At 43.4% G+C, this 23,862-nt stretch overlaps 2 protein-coding genes across 15 annotated transcripts in view; one reads left to right on the top strand and one right to left on the bottom strand.

Annotated features, from left to right (window-relative positions):
* LOC126934205 (cytochrome c oxidase subunit 7A-related protein, mitochondrial) overlaps positions 1–23,862 on the bottom strand; it is a 723,522-nt gene that overhangs the window by 250,310 nt on the left and 449,350 nt on the right. The gene's annotated exons all lie outside the window — the stretch shown is intronic.
* MTA3 (metastasis associated 1 family member 3) overlaps positions 1–23,862 on the top strand; it is a 255,898-nt gene that overhangs the window by 80,146 nt on the left and 151,890 nt on the right. The window lies entirely within an intron of this gene.

Here is a 23,862-nt window from a genome sequence, read left to right as displayed (position 1 = left end):
TGCAGCCTCAAAATCACGGGCTCAAGTGAGCCTCCTGCCTCATCCTTGCAAAGGGCTGGGATTACAGGTGTGAGCTATCAGGCCTGGCCTAGTATATAGTTTTTTAGGTTGCATCACATTTATTAATTGGTGAAAATGTTGACATAGAAACCTTTGTAAACAGGCTTTAGCAAATGATCTGGGCAGTGTCTTGCCATCTCCTGTTTTCAGTGGTGGATTTTTCTTTTGAATAGAGATGGAATCTTGCTATGTTGCCCAGGCTGGTCTTGAACTCTAGGCCTCAAGTAATCTCTCACCTTGGCCTCTCAAAGTGCTGGGATTACATGCATGAACTGCTGGGCCTGGCCCACTGGTGGTTTTGTAAGGATACAAATAGGAGGAAATTTATACTTCACTGTTCTGGAGGATGTTTTCTCTCCGCTAGAATAGCTGAATAATACTTAGTGTTTTTGGCGAGGGAACTAGGTCTTGCTCTGTTGCCCAGGCTGGAAAGTGCAGTGGCACAATCATGGCTCACTGCAGCCTCGACCTCCCAGGCTTAAGCAATACCCCCACCTCAGCCTCCAGAGTAGCTGGGTCCACAGGTGTGTACCACAACACCAGGCTAATTAAAAAAAAAAACGCGTGTTACAGAGATAGTCTCCCTATGTTTCTCAGGCTGGTCTGGAACTCTTGGGCTCAAGTGATCCTCCTGCCTTGGCTTTCCAAAGTGCTGGGATTATTGGTGTGAGCTACCATGCCCAGCCAGATTTTTTTTTTCCCCCATCTTTTAAGTTCAGGGGTACATGTGCAGGATGTGCAGGTTTCATTATTTTATTTATTAATTTTATTTATTATTTATTTTGAGACGGAGTCTCGCTCTATCACCCAGGCTGGAGTGCAGTGGCACTATCTCGGCTTACTGCAACCTCTGTCTCCTGGGTTCAAGTGATTTTCCTGCCTCAGCCTCCCAAGTAGCTGGGATTACTGGCTAATTTATGTATTTTTAGCAGAGACAGGGTTTCACCACGTTGGCCAGGCTGGTCTCGAATTCCTGATCTCAGGTGATCTACCTGCCTTGGCCTCCCAAAGTGCTGGGATTATAGACATAAGCCACCACTCCTGGCCTATTATTTTGATTATTATTATTATTTTTTGAGACGGAGTTTCACTCTTGTTGCCCAGGCTGGAGTGCAATGGCGTGATCTAGGCTCACCACAACCTCCACCTCCCGGGTTCAGGCGATTCTCCTGCCTTAGCCTCCCTAGTAGCTGGGATTACAGGCATGTGCCACCATGCCTGGCTAATTTTGTATTTTTAGTGAGGTGAGGTTTCTCCATGTTGGTCAGGCTAGTCTTGAACTTCCGACCTCAGGGGATCCGCCCACCTTGGCCTCCCAAAGTGCTGGGATTACAGGCATGAGCCACCATGCCCGACCTTAAGTTTAAAGAAAATTTTAGCCAGTTTGAATTTTCAAAAGAACAATAAACACACTGAAGTGATTTAAATTTCAAGACAGAAAGTACATTATGTTGAAAGCTATTTTTTTTCTCTACAAAAATGTAGTGAGACTCTAGGAACTTATGTAGGTGGATTTTGCAGTTTGATACTTTGTTTCTTTTTTTTTTTTTTTTGAGATGGAGTCTGGCTCTGTCACCCAGGCTGGAGTGCAATGACATGATCTCTGCTCATTGTAACCTCTGCTTCCCAGCTTCAAGTGATTCTCCTGCCTCAGCCTCCCAAGTAGCTGGTATTATAGGCGTGCACCACCAAGTCCCGCTAAGTTTTGTATTTTTAGTGGAGACGGGGTTTCACCATGTTGGCCAGGCTGGTGTTGAACTCCTGACCTCAAGTGATCCGCCCACCTTGGGAGTGCTGGGATTACAGTTGTGAGCCACCACACCCGGCCAGTTTGATGCTTTGATTTATAATCACTATGGTCTTGAGGACCCTGAAGCTTTTGAAATGTTCTGGTATGGGTATAAGGAAGGCTGCTCTTTGCAAAGGTTTGTTCTGAGTTTGCTTGAGGGTCATTGCCCCACTGTGTTGTAGATTTAGCCAGTCAAGTTAGTTGTCTCATAAGTTAAATTCTTACTGTATTTTCTTCTGTAGTTCATAGTGTTTTTCTGTTTCTGTATAGAAAGTGTTCATTATTTCAATTAATTGCTGACATGTAAAAGAAAAAAGTGTTCATTATGATATGAGTTCTGTCATGTTTACAAATTATATATTCAACATATCAGGGCTTCACATTTGCTACTGATAATGAGAACAAAATATTGCTTTAAAAGCACCAGGCTCCTAGCCTCAAGGGATCCTCACAAAGTGCTGGGATTACAGGTGTGAGTCACCATGGCTGGTCCCAAATTGCTTTTTTTGTCCCCCTTTATGCTTTTTTTTTTTTTTTTGGAGACAGGGTCTGGCTCTGTTGCCCAGGCTGGAGTGCAGTGGCAGGATCATAGCTCACAGCAGCCTTGAATCAAGCCTTGGCACAAAGGATCTTCTTGCCTCAGCCTTTAGAGTAGCTGGGAGTACAGGTGCATCCCACCATGCCTAGCTAATTAAAAAACATTTTTTTGGTAGAAATGGGGTCTTGTTATGTTGCCAGGGTAGGTCTCAAACTCTTGGCCTCAAGCAATCCTCCCATCTCGGCCTCCCAAAATGTTGAGATTACAGGTGTGAGGCACCACATCCAACCAGCAACAACCTTAGAACCTAGATTATGAGCACGATTAAATCCAAAGTATATGAATATAAGTGAGATTTTAAAAAATATTTTATTATCTATTTATTTATTTAGAGACAGAGTTTCACTCTTGTTGCCCAGGCTAGAATGGAATGGCATGATCTCGGCTCACTGCAACTTCCACCTCCCATGTTCAAGCAGTTCTCCTGCCCCAGCCTCCCAAGTAGCTGGGATTTACTTTCAAAGGCAACTATATATCTAGGAATGGTGGAGTTAGATGTATCTTACTGTATTTCTGTCGTATTGACTAAAACATCAGGTGCAGAAAGCACATAAAGTTGTCTGAAGAGTTCATGTTTTATGAGGAGTTTTTTAGGGAGGGTTAATGGAGAAAGTGTTATTAGAATGAGTTCAAAACTGGAGTCCTGAGTGTGGATGCCACTTAATTTTCCTGAACTTTAGTTTTTCCATTTAAAAAACTTCTGATTATGGACTCTTTTTTTATTTTTTGAGATAGAGAGTCTCGCTCTGTTGCCCAGACTGGAGTGCAGTGGCACAATCTTGTCTCACTGCAGCCTCCCTGGTTCAAGCAATTCTGATACCTCAGCCTCCCAGGTAGCTGAGAGTACCGGCACATGCCACCACGCCTGGCTAACTTTTGTATTTTTAGTAGAGATGGGGTTTTACCATGTTGGCCAGGCTGGTCTCCAACTCCTGGGATCTCAAGTGATCCTCCTGCCTTGTACTCCCAAAGTGCTGTGAGAGCCACTGCGCCTGGCCATTATGGACTCTTTTTCTTTTTTTTTATTTTTTGAGACGGAGTTTCTCTCTTGTTGCCCAGGCTGGAGTGCAGTGCCACGTGATCTCGGCTTACCGTAACCTCTACCTCCCAGGTTCAAGCGATTCTTCTGCCTGAGCCTCCTGAGTAGCTGGAAGTACAGGCATGCGCCACCACGCCTGACTAATTTTGTAGTTTTAGTAGAGACGGGGTTTCTCCATATTGGTCAGGCTGATCTCGAACTCCCGACCTCAGGTAATCTGCCCACCTCTCCCTCCCAAAGTGCTGGATTACAGGTGTGAGCCACTGCGCCCGGCTTACAGACTCTAAAAAAAAAAAACAAACTTATTATTACAGAAAACTTTCATCATGTACAAGCAGAGAAGAATACAATATGCCTGGTGTTTCCATCACTGTGTATTAACAGTGATCCATACATGATCAATTTTTATTCATCTAGACCCCTACTCGCTAGCCCGTTATTTTGAAGCACATCAAAGAAGCCTTACCTTTTTATCTGTAAATATTTCAGTACTTACTTGTAAAAGGTCATAACGTCTTTCAGTCTTAAAGTGTCCAAGTGTGTAAGGAACTCTCATGCCGTTTACTCAGATTCAACAGTTGTTAACATTTTGCCTTATTGGCTTTATCATGCTATATATATATATATTTTTTTTTTTGAGACGGAGTCTCGCTCTGTCGCCAAGGCTGGAGTGCAGTGGCCGGATCTCAGCTCACTGCAAGCTCCACCTCCCGGGTTCCCGCCATTCTCCTGCCTCAGCCTCCCAGGTAGCTGGGACTACAGGCGCCCGCCACCTCGCCCGACTAGTTTTTTGTCTTTTTTGGTAGAGATGGGGTTTCACCGTGTTAGCCAGGATGGTCTTGATCTCCTGACCTCGTGATCCGCCCGTCTCGGCCTCCCAAAGTGCTGGGATTACAGGCTTGAGCCACCGCGCCCGGCCATATCATGCTATATATAATGCAAACATACATATATTATTTTCTGAACCATTTAAGAGTAAGTTGGAGACTTCAGTGTATTTTTTTTTTTTTTTTTTTGAGATGGAGTCTAGCTGTTGCCCATAGTTGAATAAAAAATTACATAAACAAAACACTTTGGGAGGCTGAGGCAGGATGATTACATGAACCCAGCAATTAGATACCAGCCTGGACAGCACAGGAAGATCTCATTTCAACAGCAACAAAAAGAAAAGATTAGTTGTGTGTGATAGCACACAGCTCTGGTCCCAGCTACTCAGGAGATTGAGGCAGGAGGATTGCTTGAGCCCAGGAGATTGAGGCTGCAGTGAGCTGTGTGTTCACACCACTGCACTCCACCCTGGGTGACAAAGGGAGACCTTTTCTCTTGGCAGGGAAAAATGGATTAAGAGACCTAGAAAATAAGTCCAGAAGCCATAAGTTGTTTTTTTTTTTTTTTTTTTTTTTTTTTTTTTGAGACGGAGTCTCGCTGTTGCCCAGGCTTGAGTGGCTCACTGCAATCTCCACCTCCTGGGTTAAAGCAATTCTCCTGTCTCAGCCTCCCGAGTAGCTGGGATTATAGGTGTGCACCACCATGCCTGGCTAATTTTTGTATTTTTAGTAGAGATTGGGTTTCGCCATGTTGGCCAGGCTGGTCTCGACCTCAGGTGATCTGCTCTCCTTGGCTTCCCAAAGTGCTGGGATTACAGGTGTGAGCCACCATGCCCAGCCTCATAAGAGTTAAGATATAAAAATAAATGGTGTCAGTTCAGAGCCAAAAATAAGAAACAAAAAAATGAGAAAAGGGGAGATTATTAAAAATAAAAACATTGTAAGTTGAGTTTAGTAACAATATGAAAGACCAAATGAAGATTCTTTTTTTCTTTCTTTTTGAGACAGAGTTTCACTCTGTCACCCAGGCTGGAGTGCAGTGGTGCAGTCTCGGCTCCCTGCAACCTCCGCCTTGTGGGTTCAAGTGATTCGCCTGCCTCAGCCTTCTGAGTAGCTGGAACAACAGGTGCACGCCACCACTCCTGGCTAATTTTTGTATTTTTGTAGAGACTGGGTTTTGCCGTGTTGGCCAGCATAGTCTCGAACTTCTCACCTCAAGTGATCCACCTGCCTTGGCCTCCCAAAATGCTCGGATTAGAGGCATGAGCCACTTTGCATGGCCCCATCTTGTATTTTATTTTATTTATTTAGTTATATATAATTACAGTTCTACCTACAGAGGAGAGTGAGATAGGAGAATCACTTGAGTCCAGTATTTCAAGGTTGGAATGAGCTATGACTGAGCAATTGCATTCCAGCCTGGGCAATAGAGTGACACCTGTGTCTCTTAAAAAAAAAAAATTACAAACGATGAATAACTTCCTGACAAATAAAAAGAAAATTTAGGGCTGGGCACAGTGGCTCACGCCTCTAATCCCGGCACTTTGGGAGCCGAGGTGGGTGGATCACTTGAGGTCAGGAGTTCAAGACCAGCCTGACCAACATGGTGAAACCCTGTCTTTATTAAGAATACAAAATTAGATGGGCATGGTGGTACACACCTGTAATCCCAGCTGCTTGGGAGGCTGAGGCAGAATTGCTTGAACCCAGGAGGTGGAGGTTGTAGTGAGCTGAGATCGTACCGTTGCACTCCAGCCTGGGCAACAGGAGCAAAACTCCGTCTCAAAAAAAAAAAAAAAAGAAAAAAAATTTAGGCCGGGGACAGTGGCTCACGCCTGTAATCCAAGCACTTTTGGAGGCCAAGGCAGGAGGACCACTTGAGTCCAGGAGTTGGAGACTAGCCTGGGCAACACAGCAAGACCTCATATCTAAAAGCAAGAAAAAAAAAAGAAATTTCAAAAAACCGGTACAAGGAAGGAAAACACACACACACACACACACACACACACACACACACACACACACAGATCATTGGTTGGGCATGGTGGCTCCTAGCACTTTGGGGGGCCGAGGCAGGTAGATCACTTGAGGCCAGGACCAACATGGCAAAAACCCATCTCTAGGAAAAATACAAAAATTGGCTGGGCACGGTGGCTCACGCCGGTAATCCCAGCACTTTGGGAGACTGAGGCAGGCGGATCACGAGGTCAGAAGTTCGAGACCATCCTGGCCAACATGGTAAAACCCTGTCTCTACTAAAAATACAAAAATTAGCTGGGTATGGTGGCACGTGCCTATAGTCCCAGCTACTTGGGAGGCTAAGGCAAGAGAATCACTTGAACCCGGAAGGCAGAGGTTGCAGTGAGCTGAGATTGTGCCACTGTACTCCAGCCTGGCGACGCAGCGAGACTCCATCTCAAAAAAAAGGTAAAATGCAAAAATTAGTCGGGTGTGGTGGCAGGCACCTGTAATCCTAGCTACTCAGGAGGCTGAGGCAGGACAATGCCTTGAACCCGGGAGGCGGAGGTTGCAGTGAGCCAAGATCGTGTCACTGCACTCCAGCCTGGGTGACACAGTGAGACTCTATCTCAAAAAAATTAAAGCAAAATAGGCCGGGTGCAGTGGCTCACGCCTGTAATCCCAGCACTTTGGGAGGCCGAGGTGGGTGGATCACAAGGTCAGGAGATCGAGACCTTCCTGGCTAACACGGTGAAACCCCGACTCTACTAAAAATACAAAAAAAATTAGCCGGGCATCGTGGCTGGCGCCTGTAGTCCCAGCTACTCGGGAGGCTGAGGCAGGAGAATGGCCTGAACCCGGGAGGCAAAGCTTGCAGTGAGCCAAGATCTCGCCACTGCACTCCAGCCTGGGCGACAGAGTGAGACTCAGTCTCAGAAAAAAAAAAAAAAAAAAAAAAAAAAATTAAAGTAAAATAAAAAATAAAACATTAATACAGATCTCTGAAGGTTGAGGCTGCAGTAAGCTGTGATTGCGCCACTCACTCCAGCCTGAGTGACAGAACAAGACCCTGCCTCCCAAAATATAAGTTAACGTTTGAATGAGTAAACATTTAAAAGATACAAAAATGTATTCAGTGCAAAAGCTCCCTATATCAGGACCCCCCAAAACCCAGTTCTCCCTGACAAGTCATTATTATTACTAGCTTCTGGTGTCTTTTCCAATGAGAATTCTTGTGTATGAAAGAAAATACATACAAAAGTGTATATACACGTTCTTTACTCTGCAACAGGTTTTTTCTTAAAGTTTTTTTTTTTTTTTTTAAAGACAGAGTCTCACTGTCTCCAGGCTGGAGTGCAGTGGCGTGATAACGGCTCACTGCAACCTCCACCTCCCGGGTTCAAGCAATTCCCCTGCCTCAGCCTCCCAAGTAGGTGGGACTACAGTTGTGCACCACCACGCCCAGCTAATTTTTTGTATTTTAGTAGAGACGGGGTTTCACCATGTTAGCCAGGATGATCTCGATCTCCTGACCTTGTGATCCACCTGCCTTGGCCTCCCAAAGTGCTGGGATTACAGGCATCAGCCACCTTGCCCGGCCCAGGTTTTTTCAAAAATGATAGCGGATTAGAATGTTTTCTCTTTTTTTCTCTTGATTTTCCCTTCCTTTATTTATTCATTTATTTGTTTGTTTGTTTGTTTTTTTGAGACAGAGTTTGGCTGTCACTCAGGTTGAAGTGCAGTGGCACAATCTCAGCTCGCTGCAACCTCTGCCTCTCGATGTAGGGATTCAAGTTATTCTCCTGCTTTAGCCACCTGAGTAGCTGGGATCACATGTGTGTGCCACCACACCCAGCTAATTTTTGCATTTTTTGTAGAGACAGATTTTTGCCATGTTGGATAGATTGGTCTTGAACTCCTGGCCTCAAGTGATCTGCCCACCTCGGCTTCCTAAGGTGCTGGGGTTACAGGTGTGCCTGGTGTACTAACCTAATGTTTTTTATGCTTGCAAATTGTATTAATCATCTTGTGAATCACTGCAACAGAAATGCATATGTAAATTAAAATGTAAAAACTATTTACATTTTCTGAGTTCATAAGACTCAGAGTCTTAACATTTTTCTTTGGATTTTTATAATTACAGTATACATTGTAAAATTTTTGATAATTAGTAAAACTAAAAGTGTGACATTTTCATAGGAAATCTTAAGCTTAGTGGACTTCCTTTCCAATTAGCTTAATGAATCCTTGAAATAATATACATCATTGCTAGAATGAGACAGGTTTAGCTTTCATTCTATTCTTCATGTTTGATTTATATTCATGTAGATTGTAACACAATTTTTACATGTAAGTAGGTAGATCAGAATTGTGGAGTTTTGCTTATGTATTCATTTACCAAATGTATTTTGAGTTCCTGCTGCGTACTGGACATTCTACTAAGTACTGGTGATGAGTGGTGAACAAAGCTACCGAAATCTCTGCCCTTAGAGCTTATAAGGGTCTCAGTTCTTTGTTCTTCTCAACTGTGTTTGAAAAAGCATATAGCAGTCATTGACAATAAAGGATTTTTAATGATTTAGCAGCTGTCAATTCAATTAGGTCCTCTTTTAGTTTTGCTAGAAGCAGATAATTTGAAACCAGCAGACATGGAAGAGGTTTAGGTTTTTTAACAAGTCATTAGGGCCCTTTGCATTCTCATTTTCTGAGAAGCAAAGTAAAAAGGTTTTACTGAGACCTAACAAAAGATTATTAATTATACTTCTTACCATTCACCTATAGGGACTCTGAATCAATTAGGGTTTTACCAGAGAAAAAGAACCAGATGGAGTTTATGTATGTGTATAAATATACAGACACATATGTATGCATGTATACACATGAATATTGTATGTATTATAATATATGTAGTATAAATACATTTATATACACTACATAAAATTTTCAACGGGTTTATATACATATAAAGAGATTTTTTTTTTGCAAGGAACTGGCTTACATAATTGCTGGGGCTGGCCAGGCAAGTCTGATATCCACAGGGGGGCTGTCTGTCAGGTGGACGTTTCTTCTTCAGGGAAGCCTTAGTTTTGCACTTAGGGCCTTTTACTGATTGGATGAGGCCCACCCTGATTATGGAGGCCAGTCTTCTTAACTTCAAGTCAGCTGATGTTACTCATATCTACAAAATATTTTCATAACAATATCTAAGTTAGATTTTGATTGAATAACTAGGTACTATAGTTTAGATAGTTTGATACATAAAACAATATAGGCACCTTATTTCAACCAGTATACTCAAAGGTTTGGGAAAGTTGAAGTAATGAAGTAATGTTCATTTAAATATACCTTTGTATTTTAAATTTGTGTCTGGTAAATGTTTAACTCTTAGATCATGTACATACTTAAATATGTATTTAAATACATGATGCAAATTTTAATATAATTATAAACTATTTAAATATATTTTCATCTAATTGTTGGAACTGTGGATTTAATTTGTTCAGTTGTGGAAAATTAACACCAGTAACCTTAATGGCAAAGCCAGTCTTCACTGACAAACTAGGCAGCTAAATAAGTAACACTGACTTTCTGCCAGAAAGTCTGACTCCTTTTTTCCAATTTTAATAAATGAGTAGCATACATCTGTAAGGTAACCACTTCTTTTTGGATTTTTGTTTTTGTGAGACGGAGTCTTGCTCTTTCACCCAGGCTGGAGTGCAGTGGTGCCATCTAGGCTCATTGCAACCTCTGCCTCCCAGGTTCAGGCGATTCTCCTGCTTCAGCTTCTGGAGTAGTTAGGATTATAGGTGTGTGCCACCATGCCTGGCTAAATTTTGTATTTTTAGTAGAGACAAGTTTCACCATGTTGCCCAGGCTGAAGCATGTATAGGACACAAAACCCTACTGTGGAACTTTTTGATGTCTGGGTTAGAGGCCTCTCAGAGACTTGTATTGTATTTCTCTTTTGTCACCAATGGTCCCTTTGTTTGGTATCTTGGAGGTTTTTACTCCCCATGTTCCACGCAAGTTCTGCAGTAAGATTTAGGGTGGTTGAGAGGAGATGCCTGTATATAAGAGAATGGCAGTTGTGAGAAGTGGAGATGACAAGAGATCAGTCTGATGCCTTGACCTTGTGCTAGTTCTCAGGCAGATCAGTAGGAGCATGTGGGTGTTGATCTGAAACCTGTGTTTCTGTGTACCTCTTAGAATGTCTCATACACCCAGGAGACAGGTTCATCTTTGGAAGACTTTCGGTACACTATAGCCCTTTTCCTGTGGTTTGGATGTTGTGCCCTCCAAACTCATGTTGAGATCTGATCCCCAGTGTTGGAGGTGGGGCCTAATGGGAGATGGTTGGGTCATGGGAGTAGATTCCTCTTTTTTTTTTTTTTTTTGAGACAGAATCTCGCTCTGTCGCCCAGGCTGGGGTGCAGTGGCCGGATCTCAGCTCACTGCAAGCTCCGCCTCCCGGGTTTACGCCATTCTCCTGCCTCAGCCTCCCGAGTAGCTGGGACTACAGGCGCCCGCCACCTCGCCCGGCTAGTTTTTTGTATTTTTTAGTAGAGACGGGGTTTCATTGTGTTAGCCAGGATGGTCTCGATCTCCTGACCTCGTGATCCGCCCGTCTCGGCCTCCCAAAGTGCTGGGATTACAGGCTTGAGCCACCGCGCCCGGCCAGATTCTTCTTGAATGGATTAAATTAATGCCCTCCCTGGAGTCGACGTGACTTTTCACTTTGTTAGTTCCCTAGAGAGCTGGTTTTTAAAAAGAACCAGCACACCTCCAACCTTGCTTCCTTTCTTGCCATGTGATCGCCGCATATTGGTTCCCCTTCACCTTCTACCATGACTGAAAGCAGCCTGATTCCCTCATCAGATGCAGATGCCCAGTCATGAACTTCACAGCCATGAGAATTGTGAGGCAAATAAACCTTTTTGCTTTGTAGATTACCCAGCTTCAAGTATTCCTTTTCAGCAACACAAAATGGACTAAGAAACTGGGCTTGCTTTTTTTCACGTTTGCTTTTTTTTTTTTTTTTTTTTTTTTTTGAGACGGAGTCTCACTAGCTCTGTCGCCCAGACTAGAGTGCAATGGCGTAATCTCGGCTCACTGCAACCTTCGCCTCCCCAGTTGAAGCACTTCTCCGACCTCAGCCTCCTGAGTAGCTGGGACTACAGGTGTGCACCACTACACCTGGCTAATTTTTGTATTTTTAATAGAGACGGGGTTTCACCACATTGGCCAGACTGCTCTTGAACTCCTGACCTCAAGTGATCTGCCAGCATGTTTGCTCTTTTTTAAACTGTGTTACAGTTTTCATGACTGCATGTTATTCCACACTTTGATGTAGTGTAATTTGACCACAGTGTACTGGTAGAGGATTAGAGTATTTTTCATCATTTGCTATCGAGCAGTCTGCAGAGCATGGCCATCATTGCCTTGTGACAAGGATATGTTTCTGAGAGATGCGTTGTTAGGCGATTTTTGTCTATGTGTGGACATCATAGAGTGTACTTACACAAACCTAGATGGTATAGCCTATTACACACCTAGGCTATGTGGTGTAGCCTATTGTTCTTAGGGTGCACATCTGTACGTTTATTACTGTATTGAATACTGTATGCAGTTGTTACCCAATTTTGGGTATTTGTTTTTTTTTTTTGAGACGGAGTCTCGCTCTGTCGCCCAGGCTGGAGTGCAGTGGCCGGATCTCAGCTCACTGCAAGCTCCACCTCCCGGGTTCACGCCATTCTCCTGCCTCAGCCTCCCGAGTAGCTGGGACTACAGGCGCCCGCCACCTCGCCCGGCTAGTTTTTTGTATTTTTTAGTAGAGACGGGGTTTCACCGTGTTAGCCAGGATGGTCTCGATCTCCTGACCTCGTGATCCGCCTGCCTTGGCCTCCCAAAGTGCTGGGATTACAGGCTTGAACCACCGCGCCCGGCTGGGTATTTGTGTATCTAAACATATTTAAACATAGAACGAGTACAGTAAAAATACAGTAGAAAGGATAAAAAGTGATACACCTGTGTAGGACACTTACCATGAATGGAGATTCCAGGCCTTGAAGTGAGTCAGTGACTGAGTGGTGGTAGGAAGTGAAGGCCTAGTACATACTGTACACCACTGTAGGCTTTGTAAACACTGTACACTTAGGCAATACTAAATTTTTGGAAAAGTTTTCCTTCAATAATAAATTAACCCAATTTATTGTAAGTTTTTAACTTCATAAACCTTTTAATTTTGTTTAGCTTTTTGACTCTTGTAATAACAACTTAAAACACAAACACATTGAACAGCTGTACAAAAATATTTTCTTTCATTATATCCTTATTCTATAAGCTTTTTTCTTTTTCTTTTATTTATTTTTTATTTTTATTTTTTTAAACGGAGTCTCGCTCATTAGCCCCGGCTGGAGGGCAGTGGCACAATCTCGACTCACTGCAATCTCCGCCTTCTAGGTTCAAGCAATTCTCCTGCCTCAGCCTCCCATGCAGCTGGGATTACAGGTGCACACCACCATGCCCAGCTAGTTTTTGTATTTTTAGTAGAGATGGGGTTTCACCATGTTGGCCAGGATGGTCTCTATCTCCTGACCTTGTGATCCACCCACCTCGGCCTCCCAAAGTGCTGGGGTTACAGGCATGAGCTATCGCGCCCGGCCTTAAGCTTTTTTCCTATTAAGAAAAAATCATTTGGCCAGGTGCAGTGGCTCACGCCTGTAATCCCAGCACTTTGGGAGGCTGAGGCAGGCAGATTGCTTGAGCCCAGGAGTTGGAGACCAGCCTGGGCAACATTGTGAAACCCTGTTTCTACTAAAAATATAAAAATTAGCCAGGTTTGGTGGTATATACCTGTAGTCCCAGCTACTAGGGAGACTGAGGCAGGAGGATTGGTTGAGCCCAGGAGGCAGAGGTTGCAGTGAGCTGAGATCAGGCCTCTGCACTCTAGACTGGGAGACAGAGTGAGACTCTATCTCAAAAAACAAACAAACAAAAAAGAATTCATTTATGGCTGGGCATAGCAGCTCGTACCTGTAATCCCAGCACTTTGGGAGGTTGAGATGGGAGGATCACTTGAGCTCAGGAGTTTAAGACCAGCTTAAGCAACATAACAAGACTCCGTCTCTACAAAATATTTAAAAATTAGCTGGGTGTGGCGGCATGCACCTGTGGTCCCAGCTGCTCGGGAGGTTTAGGCAGGAGTATTGCTTGAGCCTGGGAGTTTGAGGCTGCAGTGAGCTGTGTTTGCACCAGTGCACTCAAGCCTGGTGTACAGATGGAGACCCTGTGTCAAAAAAGGTCATTTTCACTTTTTAAACTTTTTTATTGACAATGCAAACATAAACATATGTTAGCTTAGGTCTACACAGGGTCAGGATCATCAGTATCACTGTCTTCTTAGTCCACATCTTGTCCCCCTGGAAGGTCTTCAGGAACACTCACACACACGGAGCTGTCATCTTTGATAACAATTCCTTCTTTTGGAATACCTTCTGAAGGACCTGTCTGGGGCTGTTTTACAGTTAACCTTTTTTCCTTAGTAAGTAGAAAAAATACACCCTAAGACAACAATAGGACAGGTGTGGTGGCTCACGTCTGTAATCCTACCACTTTGGGAGGCTGAGGTGGAGGGATCAGTTGAGGTCAGGAGTTCAAGACCAGCCTGGCCAACATGGTGAAACCCTGTCTCTACTAAAAAATACAAAAGTTAGCTGGGTGGGGTGGCATGGACCTGTAATCCCAGCTACTTGGGAGACTGAGGCAAGAGAATTGCTTGAACCCAGGAGGTGGTGGTTGCAGTGAGCCGAGATCATGTCACTGCACTCCAGCCTTGGCAACAGAGTGAGACTCAAAATAAATTTATCTCAAAATAAAATTAAATAAAATTAAAACAACAATAAAAAGTATAGTATATTGGCCAGATGCAGTGGCTCATACCTGTAATCTCAGCACTGTGGGAGGCCGAGGCAGGCGGATCACTTGAGGTCAGGAAGTTGAGACCAGCCTGACCAACATCGTGCTACTGCACTCCAGCCTGGGTGACAGAGCAAGACTCTGTGTCAAAAAAAAAAAAAAAAAAAAAGTATAGTATAATAAATACATAAATCAGTAACATAGTAATTATCTATGTCAAGTGTTAGTACTGTACATAATTGTATGTACTGTACATTTATTTGATGGGCAATACAGTAGGTTTGTTTATACCAGTATCATCACAGACATGGGAGTCATGCTTTGTGCCATGACATTACCACTATAGTGTCACTGGGCAGTTGGAGTTTTTCAGCTTCATTATAACCTTATGGGACTGTTGTTCATATTTGTGGTTTGCTGTTGACTTAAATGTCATGTGGTGGGTGAGTATATATGTCATTTAGTACTCGGAGGACTATGGCATCTATTTATTTATTGAGATGGAGTCTTTATTTCTTTATTTATTGAGATGGAGTTTTGCTCTGTACACTACAGTGGAACCTGTGAATAGCCACTACATTTCAGCAGCCTGGGCAACATAGCAAGACCCCGTTTATTTTTCTCTATAAAAAATAAATGGTTTTATGCATTGTGATTTTGACAGATATTACCAAATTAATTGCCTCAGATATTGTTCCAGTTTACACCTACCAGCAATGAATGAGTGCCCATTCCCTCCTTCGACTCTTACCAGTATAGGATTAAGTTTTTTTTTTTTTTTTTTTTTTGAGATGGAGTCTCCCTTTGTTGCCCAGGCTGGAGTGCAGTGGCATGATCTTGGCTCACTGCAACTTCTGCCTCCCAGGTTCAAGCGATTCTCCTGCCTCAGTCTCCCGAGTAGCTGGGATTACAGGTGCACACTACCACGCCTGGCTAATTTTTGTATTTTTAGTAGAGATGGGGTTTCACCATGTTAGCCAGGCTGGTCTTGAACTCCTGACTTCAGATAATCCACCTGCCTCAGCCTCCCAAAGTGCTAGGAGGGAGCCACAGTGCCAGGCCCACCCCCGCCTTTTTTTTTTTTTTTTTTTTTTTTTTTTTTTAAAGACAGAGTCCCCAGGCTGGAGTGCAATGACATGATCTCAGCTCATAGCAACCTCTGCCTCCCGGGCTCAAGCGATTCTTATGCCTCAGTCTCCTGAATAGCTGGAATTACAGGTGTGCACTACCATGCCTGGCTAATTTTTTGTGTTTTTAGTAGAGACAGGGTTTCACCATGTTGGCCAGGCTGCTCTCAAACTCCTGACCTCAGGTGATCCACCCAACTCAGACTCCCAAAGTGCGGGGATTACAGGCATGAGCCACCACACGAGGTCTAGGATTAAGTTTTTAAATCTTTACTAATCTTACAGATTAAAAATGGTTCCTTGGTGGGATTGTATCTTAAATTTCTTATGAGTGAAGTGGAACATCTTTTTATATTTTTAAAAGGCCATATGTATGTCCTTTTCTGTGAACTGTTTATATTCTTTGCCTATTTTGAGTTTAACTTTTGCTAAATTAATTTGTGGGGGGAAAAAGTAAAAGAAACCTTTAGTTACTCCAATAAAGGAAGTAAAGCAGATATTCCTAATTGTAAACTGACGTGTTTAACCTTACATTTTTCCGTGGCTACTTCTTAGATTTTCTTCTTTCCTTGTCCTCTACCTTCCCGTGTTTAAGTAAATGGTATTGGTGTGTATATATATTTTTTCAGATCACATAGGACAGGAAAAAACTTTAAAAAGTATTATTGTAACTTTTTACTTAGTAACTTATAACTTAGTAAAAAGTTATAATAATGATTTAACAATAATAGTAGGAGCTAATAGTAGGAGCTAATAATACCAGACACTTACTCTAAATGCTTTTACATGTAAGTCCATTTTACTCTACATGTAAGTGAAGTCCATCTTACATTATATATGTCTTCATCCAAGTTTCTGAAAGCATCTGTCTGTGATTCATTCTGCCCATTTTTTGAAATCTTAATACTTCCAAGAGAAATACTAAAGAGAGGAGGGAAAAGAACAGAACAATAAAAGGTCATCCTGACATTTGAAAAACTTTTTCTTGTTTCTAATTTTGTACTTCAGTCCAAATTTTATTAGGAATAAAGCTAAACATAGTTGATTTTTAAGATGTGTGTTGTATTTTTTAATAACATTTTACATTTTGAGAACATAGCCCATGGCTTTTTGTTTCTTAGTCTATGAAGTGTGTAGGCACATAGACCTCAGTCAGCCTGCTACTCTCCTTTTGCAGCCAGGGCCCAACCAAGATACCGAGTCCTTACTCTGCCCTTGGGCACACTTGGTCCTTTCTAGCCAGCTGTTACCCCTTGATTGGAGTTGGCATAAAATCTATTTTTTTATCACAGCATTAAAGTAATCAACTTTCATTTAAAAGGACATTTTTCTCTTGCTATTTTATAGAGTTTTTATTTTTGTAAGTGACACTTTGTAATTGGCAATTATGGCAAGTTTGTGTCGCATTAACCAGATTATTATCAACTGTAAATATTACAAAGGTTTATTATTTGACAAGTTAATTATGTTTTATGATATACATTTTCTTATTGATCTGGTCTTCTGAATGTTAATGGTTTATATTTTTTGTAAACAAAGCAAGTACTATATTACTACTTTAAAATTGATGTCACATTGCTTATTGATCATTAAATGAGGCAATCCAGCAATTAGATGTTCTTAAGCTTTTTAGAAAGCCTTTGTGTTTGCTTTACTTCTGTAATTGTGTGTCTTAATTTGTGGTCTGGAAGAATACAGGCTCACGTTGTATATTTTCGTGTGACTAGTTGATTGAAAATCCTAATTTTTTTTTTTTTTTTTTTTGCTGTCTGTGGACTTATAGAATGAAAATCATTTTTATAGTTGAAGTAGCTAATCTAAAATTTTCCACAAGTTATCTTTTTTTTTTTTTGGAGACAGAGTCTTGCTTTGTTGCCCAGACTGGAGTGCAGTGGTGTGATCTTGCCTCACTGTAACCTCTGCCTCCCGGGTTCAAGCAGTTCTCCTCCCTCAGCCTCCTGAGTAGCTGGGACAACAGGCGCACGCCGCATTACCTGGCAAATTATTTTTTTTGTATTTTAGTAGAGACGGGTTTCACCTTGTTGCCCAGGCTGGTTTAGAACTCCTGTGCTCAGGCAATCCACCCGCCTCGGCCTCCCAAAGAATTGGGATTACAAGCGTCAGCCACCACACCCGGCCATCTTTTTAAAAAATTACTATTATTGCCGGGCGCGGTGGCTCAAGCCTGTAATCCCAGCACTTTGGGAGGCCGAGACGGGCGGATCACGAGGTCGGGAGATCGAGACCATCCTGGCTAACACGGTGAAACCCCGTCTCTACTAAAAAAATACAAAAAACTAGCCGGGCGAGGTGGTGGGCGCCTGTAGTCCCAGCTACTCGGGAGGCTGAGGCAGGAGAATGGCGTGAACCCGGGAGGCGGAGCTTGCAGTGAGTTGAGATCCGGCCACTGCACTCCAGCCTTGGCGACAGAGCGAGACTCCGTCTCAAAAAAAAAAAAAAAAAAAAAAAAAAAAAAAAATTACTATTATTATTTTTTATAGAAATGGGGTCTCACCGTGTTGCCCAGGCTGGTCTCAAAGTCTGGTTTCACATGATCCTGCTGCCTAAGCCTCCCAAGGTGTTGGGATTACACTGCACCTGGCCAACAAGTTATCCTTTTTTTTTTTGAGACAGAGTCTTGCTCTGTTGGCCAGGCTGGAGTGCAGTGGCATGATCTTGGCTCACTGCAATCCCTGCCTCTTCGGTTCAAGCGATTCTCCTGCCTCAGCCTCCTGAGTTACTGGGATTACAGGCGTGCACTACCACGCCTGGCTAATTTTTGTATTTTTAGTAGAGATGGGTTTTTACCATGTTGGCCAGGCTGGTCTCCGCCCACCTTAGCCTCCCAAAGTGCTGGGATTACAGGCGTGAGCCACCTCACCCGGCTGTTACTTTTTTTTTTTTTTTTTTGAGATGGGATCTTGCTCTGTTACTCAGGCTGGAGTGCAGTGGCACCATCTCAGCTTACTGCAACCTCTGTCTCCCAGGCTCAACTGATCCTCCTGCTTCAGCCTCCTGAGTAGCTGGGACTACAGTTGCGTGCCATCGTGTCTGGTTAATTTTTGTATCCTTTTGTAGAGACAGGGTTTTGCCATGTTGCCCAGGCTGGTCTTGAACTCCTGGGGTGAAGCGATCTGCCCACTTTAGCCTCCCAAAGTGTTAGGATTACAGGCATGAACTACTGTGGCTGGCCAAGTTATCTTTTTTAAAAAATATATTTTTATTGAAGTATAGTGTACATGCACTGAATTCCGGATCTTTTTGCTACACTTCTATTTCTTTCTTTTTTTTTTTTGAGACGGAGTCTTGCTCTCTTGCCCAGGCTGGAGTGCAGTGGCGTGATCTTGGCTCACTGCAACCCCCACCTTCCTCCAGGTTCAAGCGATTCTCCTGCCTTAGCCTCCTGAGTAGCTGCGACTATTGCCACCACACTTGGCTAATTTTTTGTATTTTTATTAGAGACAGGGTTTCAGTGTGTTAGAATGGTCTCCATCTCCTGACCTCGTGATCCACCCGCCTTCACCTCCCAAAGTGCTGGGATTACAGGCATGAGCCACCACACCCGGCCTCCACTACTTCTATTTCTAACTAGTGCTTTTAACTTAATATATTGCCTCTATATTTAGGTAGTCCCAAGTATTTTTCATTTAGCATTCCAAATCACAGAATTTTATACCTGTGAGGACCTTATATGTAATCTGTTTAAACCCTCTCTATTTTTTGGTTGAGTCCTTGGTTAGGTCTAAGGTCACCTAACTGGATTAGTATCCTGTCCTCTAAATGATTCTTTTGTATGTTTTGTTTATCTACTTAACATTTATTTTGGATAAGATAAATATTATACTGCATTTTGTTATATGTTTGTATAATTTGGCATTATGGGGCAGATAAATTAACCTTGTTGAGACTTCATCTTTACAAGGGACTCATTAATACTTTCTACCTTATTACCCTTCCTGTGTTGAGGGTTTTTGTAGTGATTAAATGAGTAACAGCCCCTACAGATCATAAGATACGCAGAAAACAGTAGCTTTGACTGGGCCCCCTGGAGGACTTTCACATTAACACAGAAGCCTTGACATACAAGGGAAGTGGGTGCCACTGGAGGCTTCTCTAGAGTTGTGCTAGTGGCATGCATTTTCAGTTGTCCCTTGCAGCCAGGAAGTTGGAAAATGGTCACCTGAAGCCTCAGTTCACTCTGCCCCTTTTCTTGATACCTAGGAATGTGGAGACTGGTCGTGGCTGCTCTCCTTTTCAACTTCGTTTGCTAGTAGTGACAACTCAGGGCTCAGGACCGTGGCTGATGTCCCATATCCTTTCAGTGCACCTCATGCCAGTTCCTTTCTGCAAGTTTTTCCTGAGCCAGTGTTGCATCGTGTCCATGTTTGTAAGACTTCTGTGAGTCTTCAAAGCCGCACACATATTTTCTTTTTTTTTTTTTTTTTTTTTTTTTTTTTTTTTTGAGACGGAGTCTTGCTCTGTCGCCCAGGCTGGAGTGCAGTGGCCGGATCTCAGCTCACTGCAAGCTCCGCCTCCCAGGTTCACGCCTTTCTCCTGCCTCAGCCTCCCAAGTAGCTGGGACTACAGGCGCCCGCCACCACGCCTGGCTAGTTTTTTGTATTTTTTTTAGTAGAGACGGGGTTTCACCGTGTTAGCCAGGATGGTCTCGATCTCCTGACCTCGTGATCCACCCGTCTCGGCCTCCCAAAGTGCTGGGATTACAGGCTTGAGCCACCGCGCCCGGCCTACATATTTTCATATTATGGGGATTTGTGAGTCTTTCTAGCAACATTATAAAAATAGTTGACTAGGCCGGGCGCGGTGGCTCAAGCCTGTAATCCCAGCACTTTGGGAGGCCGAGACGGGCGGATCACGAGGTCAGGAGATCGAGACCATCCTGGCTAACCCGGTGAAACCCCGTCTCTAGTAAAAAAATACAAAAAAATAGCCGGGCGAGGTGGCAAGCGTCTGTAGTCCCAGCTACTCGGGAGGCTGAGGCAGGAGAATGGCGTAAACCCGGGAGGCGGAGCCTGCAGTGAGCCGAGATCCGGCCACTGCACTCCAGGCTGGGCGACAGAGCGAGACTCTGTCTCAAAAAAAAAAAAAAAAAGTTGACTAGCCAAACTTGCTTTACATTTAAGAGTAGCGGTAATTCATGTGGGTGAAACTGCAGCTCCTGACAGGAATTAATTTCACCGTGCTAGAAAATTATTCAAGGTTAAGATGTTGTAAAGGTATCCCTAAAGATAACAAAATAAAAGATTTTATTTCCTGTTTTTGCTTAATTCTTTTTGTCATTAAGGTGTAATATGGTTGACTCATTTGGTGAGTTTTTGTAGCCTAAGGAGTTTCATTTCTTCTTTTGTTTAGGTGGTTTTCAGACTACTGTGTTGTCTATACAGTTACGGAAATGTTTTCCATTTCAAGACTTTTTAAAAAACTTGTTTATGGTTGTCTGTCTTTTCATATAAACAACTGTAAATGGGGAAGGGCAACAGGATTATAAGAAATTTGTTAGTGAAGGGCTCCCAGAATGAAATGTACTATAGCAGATGGTTGCAGGAAGTGAAGTTATAATCCTTTACCCCCCAGCTGATTCTTGTTTCCATTTTGTCCATGGTAGGCTATAAATTTTCTGACTTTTGGTTTCCAAACTGGTTAAAGGTTTGAAAAAGGTTACATCCTATAGTATATATGGCCCATGTTTCTTTTCATTAACTAATTATTATTGTTTTTGCATCCCCTTTCCCATTCAGGCCCGTGTTTGTTTTGTTTTGAGACCGAGTCTTGCTCTGTCGCCCAGGCTGGAGTGCAGTGGTGTGATCTTGGCTCACTGCAACCTCTGTCTCCCGGGTTCAAGTAATTCTCCTGCCTCAGCCTCCCGAGTAGCTGGGGCTACAGGCGTGCGCCACCATTCATGGCTAATTTTTGTATTTTTTTTTTTTTTTTTTTTTTTTTAGAGACGGAGTCTCGCTCTGCCGCCCAGGCTGGAGTGCAGTGGCCAGATCTCAGCTCACTGCAAGCTCCGCCTCCTGGGTTCACGCCATTCTCCTGCCTCAGCCTAGTTTTCTGTATTTTTTAGTAGAGACGGGGTTTCACCGTGTTAGCCAGGATGGTCTCGATCTCCTGACCTCGTGATCCGCCCGTCTCGGCCTCCCAAAGTGCTGGGATTACAGGCTTGAGCCACCGCGCCCGGCCTAATTTTTGTATTTTTAGTAGAGATCGGGTTTTACCATGTTGGCCAGGTGGTCTCGAACTCCTGACCTCAGGTGATCTGCCTGCCTCGGCCTCCCAAAGTGCTAGGATTACAGCGTGAGCCACTGTGCCTGGCCAAAACTTTGTTGAATACATCAATGAAATCGGAGAGAATTTATATCTTAACAATATAAAGTATTGTCTACGAACACAGTGTATCTGTTAATGGTTCATTCAGTGTATAACTCAGTGATTCATTTCATTTCTCTTTTTTTTTTTTTTTGAAACAGTCTTGCTGTGTTGTCCAGGCAGGAGTGCAATGGTGTGATCTTGGCTCACTGCAACGTCTGCCTCCTGGGTTCAAGTGATTCTCCTGCCTCAGTCTCCTAGTAGCTGGGATTACAGGGACGTGCCACCACGCCTGGCTAATTTTTGTATTTTTGATAGAGATGGGGTTGCGCCATATTGACCAGGCTGGTCTCACTCCTGACCTCAAGTGATCCATTTGCCTCAGCCTCCCAAAGTGCTGGAATTACAGACGTGAGCCACTGTGATCAGCTCAATGATTCATTTCTTTTACAACTTTTATTTGCTGAGTAGGGTTTGTCTCTGGATTTTTTTTTTTTTTTTTTTTGAGATTGAGTCATGCTCTGTCGCTTAGGCTTGAGGTTAGTAGCACAATCTTGGCTCACTGAAACCTCCGCCTCCCGGCTTCAGGTGTTTCTTCTGTCTCAGCCTCCTGAGTAGCTGGGATTACAGGCACACGCCACCACACCTGGCTAATTTTTGTATTTTTAGTGGAGATGGGGTTTCACTATGTTGTCCAGGATGGTCTCCATCTCTTGACCTCACGATCCACCTGCCTTGGCCTCCCAAAGTGCTGGGATTAAGGTGTGAGTCACTGCCCGACCCATTTTTTGTTCTTATAAATCAACTTGAACTTTGTTCTGGGATGCATTTAAGTTACTTGGAAACAGCCTGATGTTTGGTTGTCGCATCTATGATTTGTTGAGTGTGGAGCAGTACCCAGCCTGGGGCTTAATTATTCCCTCTTGCAGAGGCAAGACTGTTCTGTGTAGTCTACCCAATACACCATGAACTGTAAGTTTTTCCAGCGTGACTGTTTGTAAATTAATACTGCCCACAACACTGTGTAAACACTGAGCACTGTCTTGTCTGTTTTGTTGTTGTTGTTATTGTTTTGAGGCAGGGTCTCTATCAATTGATCCTCTCGCTGGTGCGTGCCACCACACGACTAACTTTCTAAGTTTTGTTTTGTAGAGACGAGGTGTTACTATATTACTTGGGTCAGTTTTGAACTTCCAGGTTCGAAGGTTTCTCCCACCTTGGCCTCCTGAGTAGCTGGGACTATAGGTGCATGCCACCAAGCCCACGTAATTTTTTTTTGAAACAGAGTCTCGCAGTGTTGCCCAGGCTGGAGTGCAGTGTTGCAATCTCAGCTCACTGCAACTTCCACCTCTCAGGTTCAAGTAATTCTCCTGCATCAGCCTCTGGAGTAGCTAGGATTTCAGGTGTGCACCACCACTGCCAGCTATTTTTGTCCGACCCCATGGAGGCTTGCTCTGTTGCCCAGGCTGGAGTGCAGTGGCATGATCTTGGCTCACTGCAACCTCCACCTCCCGGGTTCAAGCAATTCTCCCACCTCAGCCTCCTGAGTAGCTGGGATTACAGCCACCTGCCACCTTGCCCAGCTAATTTTTATATTTTTAGTAGAGATGGGGTCTTGCCATGTTGGCCAGGCTGGTCTCGAACTCCTGACCTCAGGTGATCCACCCACCTCGCCCCCCCAAAGTGTTGGGATTACAGGTGTGAGCCACTGTGCCCAGTCCTAATTTTTGTATCTTTTTGTAGAGATGGGGTTTCGTCCTGTTGCCTAGGCTGGTCTGGATCTCCTGGGCTCAAGCTGTCCACCTGCCTCGGCCTCCCAAAGTGCTGGGATTACAGGCGTGAGCCACTGTACCCAGCCTTAGTTGTTGTTTTCCTATTACTGAACATTTGGCTTATTTCCAGTTTTTGGCTGCTGCAAATAAAGCTGCTATGAACATTCATGTATAGGTCTTTTGGTGTACTTAAGCTGTCATTTCTCTTGGGTAATTACCTAGGAGAAACATCGTTGGTTCATGTGGGGGAAGAAACTTGTCACAGATATTTTACTTAAGTAGATTTTGCCGAACAGATTCCCAAAGTGGTTGGACCGATTTTTCACTTCCTCTGTTAATGTATGAGAACTCCAGTTGGTCTGTGTTCTTTCAGTCTTTTAAATTTTAGCTATTATGGTACCTTAAGTTTAATGCTTCATTTGGGTAGTATGAAGGCTAGGGTGATCAACTGTC

The sequence above is a fragment of the Macaca thibetana genome, chromosome 13 (genome assembly GCF_024542745.1).
Source record: "Macaca thibetana thibetana isolate TM-01 chromosome 13, ASM2454274v1, whole genome shotgun sequence".
NCBI lineage: Eukaryota > Metazoa > Chordata > Mammalia > Primates > Cercopithecidae > Macaca > Macaca thibetana.
This window is presented reverse-complemented; position numbering and strand designations above follow the sequence as displayed.